Source organism: Ixodes scapularis, unplaced genomic scaffold (genome assembly GCF_016920785.2).
Source record: "Ixodes scapularis isolate PalLabHiFi unplaced genomic scaffold, ASM1692078v2 PGA_scaffold12__126_contigs__length_90152505, whole genome shotgun sequence".
NCBI classification, from domain to species: Eukaryota; Metazoa; Arthropoda; class Arachnida; order Ixodida; family Ixodidae; genus Ixodes; species Ixodes scapularis.
The window spans coordinates 28,031,047-28,045,661 of NW_024609838.1; positions in this window are offsets into that span (position 1 = coordinate 28,031,047).

Here is a 14,615-nt window from a genome sequence, read left to right on the forward strand (position 1 = left end):
GGCTGGCAGCGCTGGTTCTTCACCAAGAAGAGACAGTATGGACTCCTTCTGGGGGTGGTCTGCGTCACGGCGCTCGGCTCGGGAGTGCTGTTTTCTTTTGCCGGACTTACGCAGCAAAACGGTAAGGTTTCCATTTGCTGAACGTATAAAGGATCCATCGGTCACATGACCACCGAAGTGGTCAAACCCTGCATGTGCTCTTGGGGCCGCCAGGGCGGAAGCGGGGAAAAGTGTTATCGGAAGCAATATCAAGGAAGACACGAAATCAATCCCTTCTTAAGGCTTGTTCACACAGACCCGGTTTCTTACGTTACGTTACGAAAAGTCACCGGGTATTCTGTGCTTTGTATTAAGCGTGGCTACCAATTCAAGGAGATAGCCCGGCACGCGACATTCGAGGCACGGATGTTTCGGTGACTTAGACGTAACGTAAGAAAACGGTGCTGTGTAAGAAGTTGAACCGAGCTCAACTCCTTACGTTAAGTTACGACGAGCCTTGTGTCTTTGGTTGCCACGGTAACTCACCGTCCTAACTCGTCGTCACCGAACCACTCGTGTATCGAATGTCGCGTGCCAGGCTATCTCCTTGAATTGGTAACCACGCTTAATACGATGCACAGATTTCCCGGTGACTTTTCGTAACGTAACGTAAGAAAACGGGTCTGTGTGAACGAGCCTTTAATCCACGGTTGTGCGCGATCTTCATGGCAGGAACGAAAGCCTGCTTCTTGTTACTCCTTGCCACTTGAACGAGTTTCAGTTGCGAGTTCCACTGGAGTAAACTGAATGTGTTATACTTATAGCTACAATAATTCAGCAAACGAATAGCATTACAGTTTGCATTTAGGTAATACTATCGCTTTCAAAATCGTTTGTAATCCATAAGGGCCAGTGGCGGCCCTCAGCCTGTTTTAAAATCGAAGGGACTTGCCCCTCTTGTAGATAAAATGAGCTTTGTACATACAAAAACGAATTGCCTCAAACGAAGTTCACATTTGTAAGCATTGAAAAATGTAAACTAGCCCTGTCTTCCGCTCTTGACGCCACACTCCACTTTCGACACCACCGAGAAGACATCGTGTTTCAACAGAATACAAGCGGTGTCCGGTCGCCTCTCTTGTAGAAATGAGGAACTGTATCCCCATAACAGTCACTTCCTTCATTGTCAGCAATGACAGCTATAGGCCATCCTTGACCTGTGCTGTGGACGACATACACGATAATATCCTTACCACCACCTACAAGGTACTTGTTTCATGAGAATTAAGTGGTGTCTCATCTTTATTGTAGGTTCAAAAAACGGTGAACCTATGAAGGTCACTTTTCCCATTGTCAGCAATGACCACTGGCCATCATCGCCACCTGCACTTGACGATAAACACCATTATGCTACCACTACCGCGCCTATAGAAGATTCTTGTCCCAAAAAGGAACAAGTTTTATATTGTAAATTTTGTAGGCACCTGTGTCCCCAAAACAGTCTTTTTTGATTGTCATCATGGACAACTAAGTAATCATCGTCATTTGCCCTTGACGACATACAGCTTTATGCCTAGGGTTCCGTGTGTTCGGTGTTTATTTGTTCCAAAAATTTTGCGTTTTTCGGTATCAACTTTCTGGTACAAATCGGAGCTTATCGGGGCTTAGGTCGAAGAAAATAGGACATGGACATAGGATTCCGCGTCTGGGAAACATCCGTGACACGAATACTTGCAAAACGTCCCCGTACCCATAGGAGAAAGAAACACGATAAGGTACGTGGTTCCGAAGAAACAAGCAGCCTCGAACGCAGTTCAGTACGTACAGTTTTCTGTGTCAACGCAAAATAAAGATAAAAAGTTTCTTCCCGTAAAACTTTTTTTTTTTTTTTTTAACTTCATGGCAGGTTTAATTTGGCCGTTTTTCGGCTTTTCCCGATTTTGATAGAATCGGCTCGGGGTTAATTTTTGGGGTTTATCGGTATTTACTGAAAACAAAAAAAAACAACATTATTATACCACTACCACCACCTCAAAGGTTATTTATTGGCCCAGGAGGAACAAGTGATGTATTTTCTGTGTGGAGGAAGAACTATGTTTCCAGTACTGCCACTTTTCTTACTGTCAGCAATGATAGCTGAACAACATTGACATCTGCCATTGACAATGTACACCACCATACCACCACCACCACCACCACGACCTACGAGGTTCTTGTGCCAGGAGGAACGGCTGGTGTCTCGTGCTTTTTGTAGAGACGAAGATGTGTGCACCCCCGGACAGTCACACTCACTTTTGTCTGCATTTACAGCTAGGCCAACCCGGTCCTTAGCTCTTGACGCCACTGTGCCATTGTGCACCATTATACTGTGCCATTGTGCACCAGTACACCATTGCGCCACCACCACCTATATTCTACGAGTTTCTTGTTCATCCTTTAGGAATAAGTGTCCTGTCCATAGAAGAGGGAAAACTGGCCCACTTATAAAAGAGAACAGTCAAAATTCTGGCTCTCCCAAGTATGCTTGCAGGTTTTCTCCTAGAGTCCCACAACGTGTAATTAACCGCCCACGCTGGGCTGGAAATACGGAATTATTATGGTGTTAAACCGATTTCTTGCGACAGTAACATTAGATCCTTGGATCGCCCTGGCAAGTGTATGATATACGGAAGGGACAAATAGAAAGCGATTACAGTGGTAACTATATGCAACACCTGAATTCCTCTGTTCCCCAGTCCGGTACAAGTCGCACGATAAAGGCATTCCCACGGCAGTGAAAGGTGAGTGGATGATATGTAGGCAATTCCCTCGCATTCACGAGGATTTTCGTTCGAACAATGATCCAAGCTTTGTTTGGCCTACATTTTTTTTCAGACGAGGAAGAAATCCATGACATCAAGCGAGCATTCGAAGAAAACTCTCGCTCGCGTAAGAAACCTCGAAATTTCCGACTGAACTGATATATTTATTCTTGTTAGCATCGCAACTTGTGACGAAATAATCCCTGATTTGAGGTTAACAGCTTCTTTAGAGCGCTCTAATTACTGTGTCCGGACAGCAACAAAACAACAACAAAAATGTACGGCCAATGGCTACGAAATTGTGTTGGATACGTGAAACGCTCCAGCATATCACAAACGTTTAGCGATGCTCTGAGTTTCCAGACGCCCACTTTCACGGCGCTCTTCATCGGAGTTTAACGCGTACTATGTGTACACTTGATAGTTATTACTAGAATGAAGTAATACTACCGCTAATCGGGCTGATAAACTTGGCGATCTTCCCCAGCCTTCCATACTTGCGAGTTCTTCTCCCTCAGTGCGCACAGATGGTCGAGCTCACCCTCCCCTACCTCTCTGGTCACATGACCTCCCCGTTAAGCAATCAGCGTCTAGCACCTCTCTCCTTCTCTCCCACCCGTCAACCAATCAGTGTTGGGCCTCGCGGCCACGCTTTTATCTGGGCTTCACAAAATGCCGAGCACCTAGCCAAAGAACGAAGCTCGGTCTTAGGAGCAACCGCGCGTTCGGGGTACTTGGCTGACTATTTGTGCCAAGTGAATGTATTCGCAAAAGCACTGTTTTTCCCGGGCTATGGGTCTGGAATGTTTACGAATGAGCCACATAATGTTTCTAGAGTGCCAACACTCACAAAACTCTAGGGATTTGTTTCAGAACTGCCGCGGGACTATGACTCGAAAATGGCGGAATTCTATATTTAATGAGTCGAAGTAGGCACACGTGGCAGAGTCCGCTGGCTAGTGGGGGAAAATAAATGGGCCAGTCTATCATTTACGCAAACCGGCTCATGGGTACAATACAGGGTGAAAAATAAACATCAAGGTGATTTAAAGCATGCTTTAAATTATGATTTAAATCAAACCAGTTGTTTCGTATTTAATCAAAAAATTGTCCAGCAAAGAAGATTTATATCAGGCTAAAAACGAGCAAAATGCATTTTTCTTCTCAGCGAATCGGATCATTAAGCTTTCTTCCTACTTGCCATTTCGTTCGTCAGTTACATAATATACTAGTGAAAGAAAAAAAAAAGTAAAAACTGGAAAGGTAAAGTATTATTGCGAGCAAATCAGAACGCGAAAAAAAGCAAATAGTCATTTTAGCTAACTAGAAAAATTCAGCTGTATTTGTTCTAGTATGGCTGGGGTTACATCAGTAAAAAGTTGTTGATTCAACTGTACTTCAAATTTACGGTAATTATTTTTCTGCATTGTAATCAGTGATCAGACGGGTTGATAAATTAATCTACTATGTTTAAAAATGCATGTAGTGATACAGAGACACGAGTTTTGAGCTAAAGTGATATGAATAAAATTAAACTAATTTAAATCAAATAAATAAAATTTAACTCAAATAAATCTTATCTATTTGATAAATATACCGGATTTTCAGCGAAGACTGAAAAACATTCCTAAAATTAGTGTATTTGAGGTGAAAAATCTTCTCGGGACCGGATTATTCGAGGTGGCGGACGTCATAAAATGCGCGATAATTACTAATTAGTTCACTAATTAGGAAAAACAACTAATTATTGAAATATGCATAAGGTTTCAATTAGAAATTTGCTGAGCGCCATCGAAAAACACAAAATCAATAATTATCAAAAAGACTTTGGGCCCGTGGGATGCGTAGTAGTGCGCTAAAGTTGCCACTCGTGGAGCAGGTACAAGTCTGGGGCTCTGATAAGGGACGGAAAAATCGTTCGGGCGATTTATCGCAACGCTAGCCTTGTACGTGCTCCACGAGTGGTAACTTTAGCGCACTATAGTACGCTTCTCACGCGCTCAAAGTTTTTCTGAAAATTTGATTTTGTGGTTTCCGATGGCGCTCATCAAGTTTCTAATTGAAACCTTGTGTCTATTTTCAATATTTAAAAAGGTAATTAGTCATTTTTCTTAATTAGTGAAATAATTATTAAGTTTTACGCATTTTCTGACGTCCGCCAGAACCAGTAATGCGGTCGCCAGAAATGTCTGCGTCTTCGCTAAAAACACCCGGTATATAGTCTTTTTTTCTTTTTTAACTTAACAGATTTGTTTAAACAAAGCCGTGAAAGTTACACTAATGCGGTTTGTGGAGGTGAGTTTTACGGCCAGGGGGGAAATAGTATAGCGGGCTAATCGGAACGGTATGTCGGCTAATTAATTAAATTCGTTAATTAGCTTTTTAATAAATGAAAATCGACATATGATTCCAATTAGAAACTTGCTCAGCGTCATCGAAAACCACTATTTATATATATTTTTTTTAATGTTAATTGAATTCGATGATGCCCGGTGGGCACGGAAAGTATTCAAATATTTATGCATAAAAAAGTTTAAAGACCAAATGGACAAACCGAACCCAAAGCTGGCATTTAGGTACCTGCACACATGGGGCTGAGCAGACCAGTTAAGTGAAAAAGGGAGTGAAAGAGGCAGAAAAGAAAATGTGGGAGGGAACAGTGCAAGAAAAGTTAGCTTTAACGATATACAGGTCACAAAAACAGGACATAAGAAACGAAAAGGTGTTGGGTAATTCACGTAGAAGATCTTTGCTGTTCAAGGCGAGAACAGGACTGTTAAAAACAAAGACGTGTAAGGCTAAATTTGAAGAGATAGACACATTATGGGTGCCGTATGCCACAGTGAGAGTGAGACGCTACAACATTTGGTTTTGAAGTGCACGAGACTTCACGCCGCCCTCCCTGAGGGGTTGACGGATATGGCGTGTGCGCTGGGTTTTGGACGTGAGGATTGGACAATGGAGAACGAAAGAATTGCAGTCACAAAAAAGATGTTAGAAGATCGATAGAAATTATCCAGGGAAAGGAGAATGAAGTAAAACCAACTCGCACATCTGATGGGTTTCCTTTTTTTGCTCGATTTCTCGACGGTCATCTTGTCGACTCCCAGACCACCTGGTGATAGTTAGAAAACTGGAGAGGGGAGAGAGGGGAGGACAAGAGAATTGGTGAAGAGGGGCGAGGGGACGAACAACACTTTTGGTCTCTATGTGGACAGCAAGTTGTCTGCTTCTTGCACAGGACTGGCAGTGACGTCAGGACGACGCCGAGCTCTGACTGTCTTTGATTAAAAGGATAGGGTAGACCAATATCCTAAGTGCCTTGCAGCCTACCCACTATTTTTTTTTTTTTCAATCATCAAATAAGAACTTGGCATTCTGACATCATAGCAACCCCTGTGTAAGAAGCAGACGAACTTTCGCTCCGGGTTTGAAAGGAGTCTATTGGGGCCTCGATGTGGATGATGCTGTAAATTCGTGGTCTGCCAAAGCACCGCCACAGGTCTGCAGCGTTTTATATACCATGTTGAGGACGACTCTGCGTCTTTCGCATCAGAATAAGAAATTAATTTGTTCGTTTCAGAATACGCCCCGGCTGCACTTTCACCGGGTAAGTTACACGGAGCATAATATAAGCGGGCAATTAAACGGTTGTTTTTATTTATTTATTCGTATGATCTGCCACGCGGCGTAATAAGGGAAGCCTCAAAGAAATTAGTGAAGTCCACCGTCGAGCAAGAACTGCATGCAGGAGCGACTTGTAGAACTTGTCGCCGTTCACCCCATCGGGTTTAGTTACCGTGTGGATGGCCCATAGTCCGGCCTCGCTGGGTATCTGCTCACGGGTTGTGTTGGTCCCGAAGCAGAGCCAAAGCAGATGACGAACATCCGCCGTAGCCACAGGGACCGTACACTCACGGCAGATTCCTTACGGCAGGTCTCCAGGACCAGGTGACGGAAGGTTTGAGGGCAGCTCCGGCCCAGCCCGGAGCGTCCGGGGAGAGACTTCCTCCACCCGGGAAAGGTTACAGGGAAGGGAGCAGACACACGGGGTAATTAAGCGCGTGTGTCCCGTCGGAGGAGGAATTTTGGGGTTATGAGGTCAGACTGGGGATCAGAAGGGAAGGGAGCGGGGTGGGAGGTCAAGTGAGGGCTGTGTGTGGTGGGCATAAAGGTCAGCCAAGAGGTTGGCGTGGTCCTGGCTATGCCCCTGCACCCAGTGAACTTTTTTTTTTATGGTTGACGTCTTGTGTACGTCTGCTGGCATATTTGTAGCCTCGGGTAACTGGAGTCGGTGTAAATGTATACTTCTTTGACGCCGGGCATACTGATGACAGGTTTGATCACGTCGTGTATGGCTTGTAGCTCTAGCAACAATGAGTCCGGTGTTTCCGCCTTGTAGTTGCAGCTGGCTTCAATCTCGGGGAGTGATAGGCCCAAAGGCGACCATCCTCCCCGCGGCGGAACTGCCACGTCCGCGCAGACCACACATTGGTCCTGAGGGATTGCGGTCTCAGGTGTTGAGGAGCTGTCTGGTCACGTCGACGTAGCTTCGTTGTCAGTGGCGTCGGAAGTATTTCTGAGGTGGGGGGGCAACGGAATTGGGGTGGGGGGGGGGGGGGGGGGGATTAAGCAGCTAGAACAATATGGATATATAAAATCGAAACGCTCACAAACGTTTATTTAGAACAAATATATGTCCGTCCTCTTTTGGAATGTGGGGATCTTGTTTTTCTCCCATGTTGACGTCTTCAAACAGCGTGAAATAAGAAAGAGCTCACTGGTGCCCGAAAACGGTTCGTCGTTCAGCCGTCCTCGACACGAACTCTCTGATGATAGAGTTCAGATCAAGTTTTGCTGCTCGCTCACTATTTACGTGCAGCAGCATCACCCGAGTCAGTCGCTTTTGTGACAAGGTAGCTCTGAGGTAATTCTTGATACGCCGAAGTGCGCTGAAACTTCGTTCAGCTGATGCCGCTGACGCTGGCACTGTCATTATAAGTGCCGCAAGGCGCATCACCTCAGTCATCATCCTCTTGACCTCTGGGACTTGTCTGCCCAGAGCACGGCACAACTCGGGTACGCAGCCGATCTGACCGCTTGAGAGCGAGTGAACCATGTTGAGCTGCCTTGAAAGGCTTTCCAGGTGAAAATCAGTAGCGTGGGATCCTAACTTCATTTCAAGTTCTTCTGCAGTTTGTGGCTTCTCTTGAATAGCGTACAAATTTATTTTCTCTAGTTGTGCGAGACTTTGCATGCCTGGTTGCTTGAATCGTCTTGCAAGCCCGGCGCGAACACAATCTAACGCTTCGCAGAACTGCTTCCGAAGGCCTGTCTCCGCGTCTAGAAACGCTGGTTGACAGGGCTCGCTGCTGTGTTCGAACCTTCTTGGAGGACCGCATCGCGTGGTCTTGCAAAGGCGCGTATCGACAGCTTTATTCGGCTTCAGAAATGGAGAAGCTCCTGCTTGTTTCTGGTTTTAAAATAACCGCGAATAATTGAGCCTTTGAATAACAAATCCCATGATGATGAATATCATCATGCCACTCGTAATGTGAAAAACTTATGCCCGCGAAATATCTTAAAAATCGCACTCTGAGAAATTTGTGAAATATCGAGCTCGCGAGCCGCCATTACTAAAAAATCTCTGGGGGGGCGGTCGCCCCCCCTGCCCCCCCTGTTCCGACGCCACTGTTCGTTGTCTTGTTAGTGGTAATATCAATATAACACCACGAAGGGATGCCGTCCAGCGTCGTAGTCAAGGCAGGCCCTCTGTAGAGGTGGGAATGAAGAGCTGCTACCGCCGGAATGTGATTGCTTTTGAGTAGTCTTGCTTGTTCACGCTGGTTCACCAGCTCCTTGAGCGTATTGAGCTGAGCGTGCTCTTGCAGAGTTGGAATCGGGGTAAGACTAGGGAGTACCGCGGTTGCTCTCATGGTGTTTCTACTGACTAGATCGAGTCTTGGCCACTCTTGAGTGGTCAGTCATTGGAACTGGGCCTGGTAGACAAGATGTGGTTGGAAAACGGAGCGCATGAGGCGGCGGGCCACCTCAGTCCTGGCACCGCTGATCCTTAACGCGATTATGCGTATGAAGTGCAAAGTTGTTGTCGACGATTTTTTAGCCTTTTAGAGCCAGCTGTTACCAGGGCTAGAATGATGGATTTAAAGCCCAAGCACCTTCAGTTCAGTCTCAAGTATGATTGTTGGATGGATCTGGAATTGAAAGTTTGTCTTAGAGGTCAATTTCCTGCCCGACTTGTTGGTCACCTGTGTATAGCAGGACTTTTGCGGAGGAATTTCGAGTCCAGCGCTTTGCGCATAAGCGCGAAGGACACCAAGAGCTTCCTGTAGGTGGGTAGACAACAGTGTGACGTCGTCTGCGTAAAAAACAAATTTGATGTTGGGGATGTCCCGTAGGCGCCATGCCAAAGGCACTAGCGCAGTGTTGAACAGCAGAGGCGCTAGGACGAAGCCTTGCGGTACCCCGTGGTTTGATGTGAAGGAGCCAATTGGTTATCCGTCCACGCGCACCGAAAATATCCAATAGCACGAGGGGGATGCATCATTTTGGTTACCTGATTGGGTGGGTTAAGGGTCACGCTCCATAAGCTAATCTGGCCACCATGGATGAAACCGCTTTGTTGGGGCAACATATTCTGGCACGCGTGTGGGCAGCCTCAACAAGGTATGACTATAAGAGAATCTATAAACACTACAGTCACTGACAACGTGAGAACGGCGGTGCATCTCCTTTGAGCATCCGCGGCCTCCTGCATCCGCCAAGCCTTCCTCCAAAGCCTTGGTTGTGCACGCGCGCACACGAAGTGCACGAGACGTCGAAGCGTTATCGAAGGTAGGAAGCCCTCCAAACAGCACAGAGTTGGCCAATCATTGGCCCATGGCTGGCAAATGGTCTTTGGCCAGTGGCTAGAGAGTGGTCAGCCATTGGCCGATGAGTGGCCTTACGCGGCAGGCGGGACAACTGAAGCTTCTCCCTGCCGTTCTCGCCTTGTCAGCGACTATAATAGAAAGATGGCGGCTTCCAAGGGGTCGTACATGCAATTGTGCATACTCCTAACAGCGACGTTGGGTCTCTAGGAAGTGTAATTTTACAAAAACACAAAAACAAAGAAAGAAGTTTTACAGTCTTGATCGTGCTGCCAAAAACCGGTAAGCACAGAATGTGAACAGGCTTTCCAGGCAAGAAAAGAAGGGCGTCTGGAACGGCACCGCCTACTAAAGATTCGGTCTAATTACTGACACACGCCGTGAGATGATGCAACATGACCGAAAAGGCCGCGAAGCACGCAACCGCGCCATTCGCGCGCTGCGCGAATCCACCCAACCTGGAAAGCTCAATCGGCAAATCAAATGGCTCACAGTCTTAAGGTGGTGAAATCCAAATCCTGCCGGGGGACTGAAGACTTTTTATATGGTTCCCTACGAGCGTAACGCTACTCAGTGTCGCTTTTTCGTTACAGCCGGCTGCTAAAACCGGCCGTTACAGCCCGCGGTTACACCGAAACGTTACAGAACTAAAATCTGCTAATAAACCTACATGTTGTAAGCTCAAACTGCAGCCAAACGACGATGAAGCTATTCAGAGCGTATGGAGTGACCTTCAGACAGGTTCGGAACAGCTAAGTTTCGCGACCGATGTTCCACACAAATCAGGAAAGTAGCCAGAGCTGGCAGGAACGACGTCAAAACGAACCGGAGCGATCACTTCCCGCGCGGCAAGACGCCCGATCAACGGTGGACCGATTATCTAATGTGCGAGATTTTCGCGCAGGAAGCGCTCACTCGCGATTGGCTGTTGCGCGTCCGAGAGCGACCACTAATTTCTGCGCCAAATAAAAGAAATAAATAAATACGGAAACCAATCCTGCTTGGATTTTTGATCCCATTTTTTATAGAGCAATCGGAAGCGTATTAACATTACTTTTTTTTTTAATGCTTAGAGTCTGTAGATTGAGTTGTGACCATAAATTGACGATCTCAGAAACCACTTTACTCAATATCACCTAAAAGATGAGGCATGAGCGTGACGTCATCGTTGGATGGATGGATGGATGGATGGATGGATGGATGGATGGATGAATGAATCCGGCTAAGCCCTTTGGATCGGGCTGTAGCTTACGCCACCTAGCCATTTTGTTTTACCATTTAAGCGTGAGTCCCCGGCCCGCCCCAAGCGGCGACTCGGCAAAGCTCGACGAGAGCCGCCGCAAATGCGGCAGCCATAGGCGTGCGCACAGGGGGGGCAGGGGGGGCGGCCGCCCCCTCTAATCATCTGGGGGGGGGGGGGGGGGGGGGGCGCAAAGTTGGCCCGACTCGAGGCGCGACGGCGCCTCCTGCGCTGAAGCTTTGAACAAACTGTAGCGCCCTCATTTTGGGTAGTACAAGCTCACCTGATTGAGCATAGCACTACTTATGGCACGTTGGTCGAGCTTTTTCAATTCTATGTGGTGCTAAAGAACAAAAAAAAAACACCTTTGGACGCCAGAAATCGGCCAAACTCAACGTTGCAAGAGAATCGAAAGTGCCAAATTCATGACACCACCGCTAGTGCACGCGTCTGTTATCTCTAGGTGGTAACGTCACAACATCTGTGTCGCGACGCTCAATTTTTTTTTTTTTTTTTTTTTGAGGTCTATTTTGGAACGCGTGAAACGGCATCTTTTGGCACACGCTCTCAGCGTCTTAGCTTTGACGGTGTTCGAATTTTTGTTCTGTCTTTGTATTTTCATCGTGATCTCGCGCTCCGCACCAGAGCAGGCACGCTTCTGCGTGTGTGACAGTTTTAAACACCAAAATGTGTACTACCCAAAACAAGTCCTAACAAGTCCCATTCGCAGCACCCTCTGGACAGCGCAGGAGGCCCATGGTTTCTTTTTCGACGGCATAAAACACCGACGCCAAAGTTCCCCCCCCCCCTCTAGTGCGCGCAGCGAAAAAAACAACCATAAAAATACGCCGCGACGCAGTCAGTTATCGAACAGTTCGCGACAAAATCGCGTAGAATTTTGCTTTAGACTTTTCACGATTGGTGAAAAGTACTATATCTCACGTGCTACACATTTTTAGTAACCTAGTCATAAAATATTTTTACCACCACATAACATATCCATTAGTTTGTGTAATGTTTGTTGAGCATGGCATAATGCGTTCGTGTTATCTTGTTGTTTCTATTACATGTTTCTATCAAGCGCCAGAAAGTAAGATTATCAACTGTACATTTGGATGCTGAGAAGAAAAAAAAATGGCATGTCATAGCGTTTATCTTGTGGTCGGTTTGCCTTGCTGCATACCCGACCCGGAGGAATAACACGGAGCTAACGGTTTCAACAACAAGAAACTACATTTAATGGGACATGGACGAGACGATTAACATGGTTACCAGCGGCGCCTGAGTCCAGGCAGCGACCCCCCGTGCGCCGCCTCTGATCTGCCTTATCAAGGCGGCGCATCCGATGTGCGCGTGGCTGGCGTGACGTCGCCGCCACGCGGGAAAAGTTCGGCTTGAGCCTCGCAGTCGGGCAACTTGGCTTGGGAGCCGCCAGGGTGCCCACACTTCCCCCCCCTCAAGCTTCGTCCGGCATGTCAATGACGGAGACGTTGTGGGCGTCAGGGGGTGGATGGCGCTGTTGGGCGGACTGACGTTTAAGTCCGGCCGGCGCCTGCTGGACGAGCGCGGCGGCTGCTGACGAGCGCGGCGGCTCGGTCAGCTCCAGCTTGTCGCTTGTTCGGGATTAGGGCTCCACCAGGTGGCTGCTTTGCACGTGGTCCTTGATCCTAGCCAGCTGCTGCTGCGTCCTGTAGAGGGTGGCCGCGGTCCACGATGAGACCGGCCGCCGTGTCGTTCAGATGGCGGGTGTGGCGACGGTTTTGTCCACGAGTCAGCTTCGTAGAAAACATAGAAGCAGACGACATGGGACTCAGTTGAGGGCTGAGCCTGACGTTATCTTCGGACCCCTTCCAGAAAGTTTGAAATAACGGATCTGAGGTGGGCACACAATCCTCTCCCCCCTCTCTTGAAAAAGGGGCAGATCCGTGGAAGTAGAAAACTACCCCCAAAATGCGAGAGAAACAAAGCCAAGGAGACAAAAAAAAAAAAGGTTCCCCTCTCTTTGGTGTCACCGACGTCGCAGGTTATACCGCCGCCTTGGTGGAGACAAGGGGGTTTCCGGAACGGGACTGCCGTCAGTGTCGTTCCGGTCCTGCGAGGAATCTTCGTCTTCTGCTTGGAAAAATCGTTTAAGGTCGGTGACATGAACAGGTCCGGTTTCCTCACTAGACTCACAGTTAACTAGTTTGTAAGTGAGTGGTGAGCACTTTTCACGCACGCGAAACGGACCTTCCCACCTGTTGGCGAGGGAGGCTGCGAAGCCTCGTGCGGCGTCACTCAGTGGGTGAGTACGCCGGAGTACAAAATCTCCCACCTCGAACTGCAAGTCACGTCGCCCCTGGTTGTACTGTTCTGCCTGCTGTACTCGGGCGACGTCGAGATTTTCTCGGGCCTCTCTTAGGTTATCGGAGAAGCGCTTTCGCAGGTCCTCTGCGAACTTCACGTAGGGGCGAAGCCTTCCCCCAGACTGTGTAGAAAGGAGACTGTTAAAAAGCGGGAACGCAAGCTCCTTGCCGAAATTTAATTGGGCAGGAGTGAGACCCGTTGACCGATTAGTGGTTGTACGGGTTGCGAATGCCAGCTCGGGCAGTTTCGCGTCCCAGTCCTTGTGGCGCTCGGTGTAGGCCACTAGCATCATCTTAAGGTTCCGATTTACCCTTTCCGTGATGTTTGCTTGCGGGTGGTACGGGGAAGTTTTTTTGTGCTTGATTCCCAGCACCGCGCATGCGTCCACAAACACCTTACTCGTGAGATAGGAGGCATTATCGCTTACAAGCTGTGCGGGAAAGCCAAACCTAGCGAATGTTTCGAGTAGACACTCCCAGATTTTTTGCGAATCTAGCTTCCGCAAAGGGAATAACTCGACCCACTTCGTGAAGTGGTCGGTTACCACGAATAGGTACTGATTGCCACGGGTACTACGTGGGAAGGGGCCCATGACGTCACAGCAACAAATCTGCCAAGGGCTCTGACTCGCGATTGGTTGCATGAGACCGGGGGCCTGACCACCACGTGGTTTTGCCTTCTGGCACACCGAGCAGCTACGAGCATATCGGAGCACATCCTGCCTCATGCCTGGCCAGGTAGCAATTTGGGATAACTTTTCGTAAGTCTTGCTCCCACTGCTGTGTCCTGCCAAGGCAGAGTCATGCATGTATCGGATGAAAAGCTTACGTAGCTTGCGAGGTATCACGGTCCGGAACGCCGAGCCATCCGGATCGTCGTCGGCCTGGGGGATGTAGCGCAGCAGGAGGCCGTCGTCGCTCATCATGTAGGAGTCGAACTCCTCGTCACTTGGGCGGTCGACTGGACCTCTTGCTGCCAGCCAAGCGGACACGCGTTGGCAGAGTCCGTCATCCAGCTGCGCCTTGCGAAGCTCCTCGCGGCTCACCAATGTACCCCACCGTGAATCTGGGGATCCTCGTGTAGTGGCCGCGACGGTCACCAAGCCATGGGTATCCTGCGAGTGTTCCTCGGGAAGTGGAGCACGAGAGAGCGCATCAGCAACTTTGTTAGTTGACCCCGGGCGGTACACAATGGAGTAGTCGTACTGTTGTAGCGTAAGCGCCCAACGAGCAAGACGCCCAGCTGGATTCTTAAGTCCCCTTAGCCATGATAGCGCTAAGTGATCAGATTGAATCTGGAACGTTGCGCCATCTAGGTACATATCAAATCGCTTCAAAGCATGAATAATGGCGAGACATT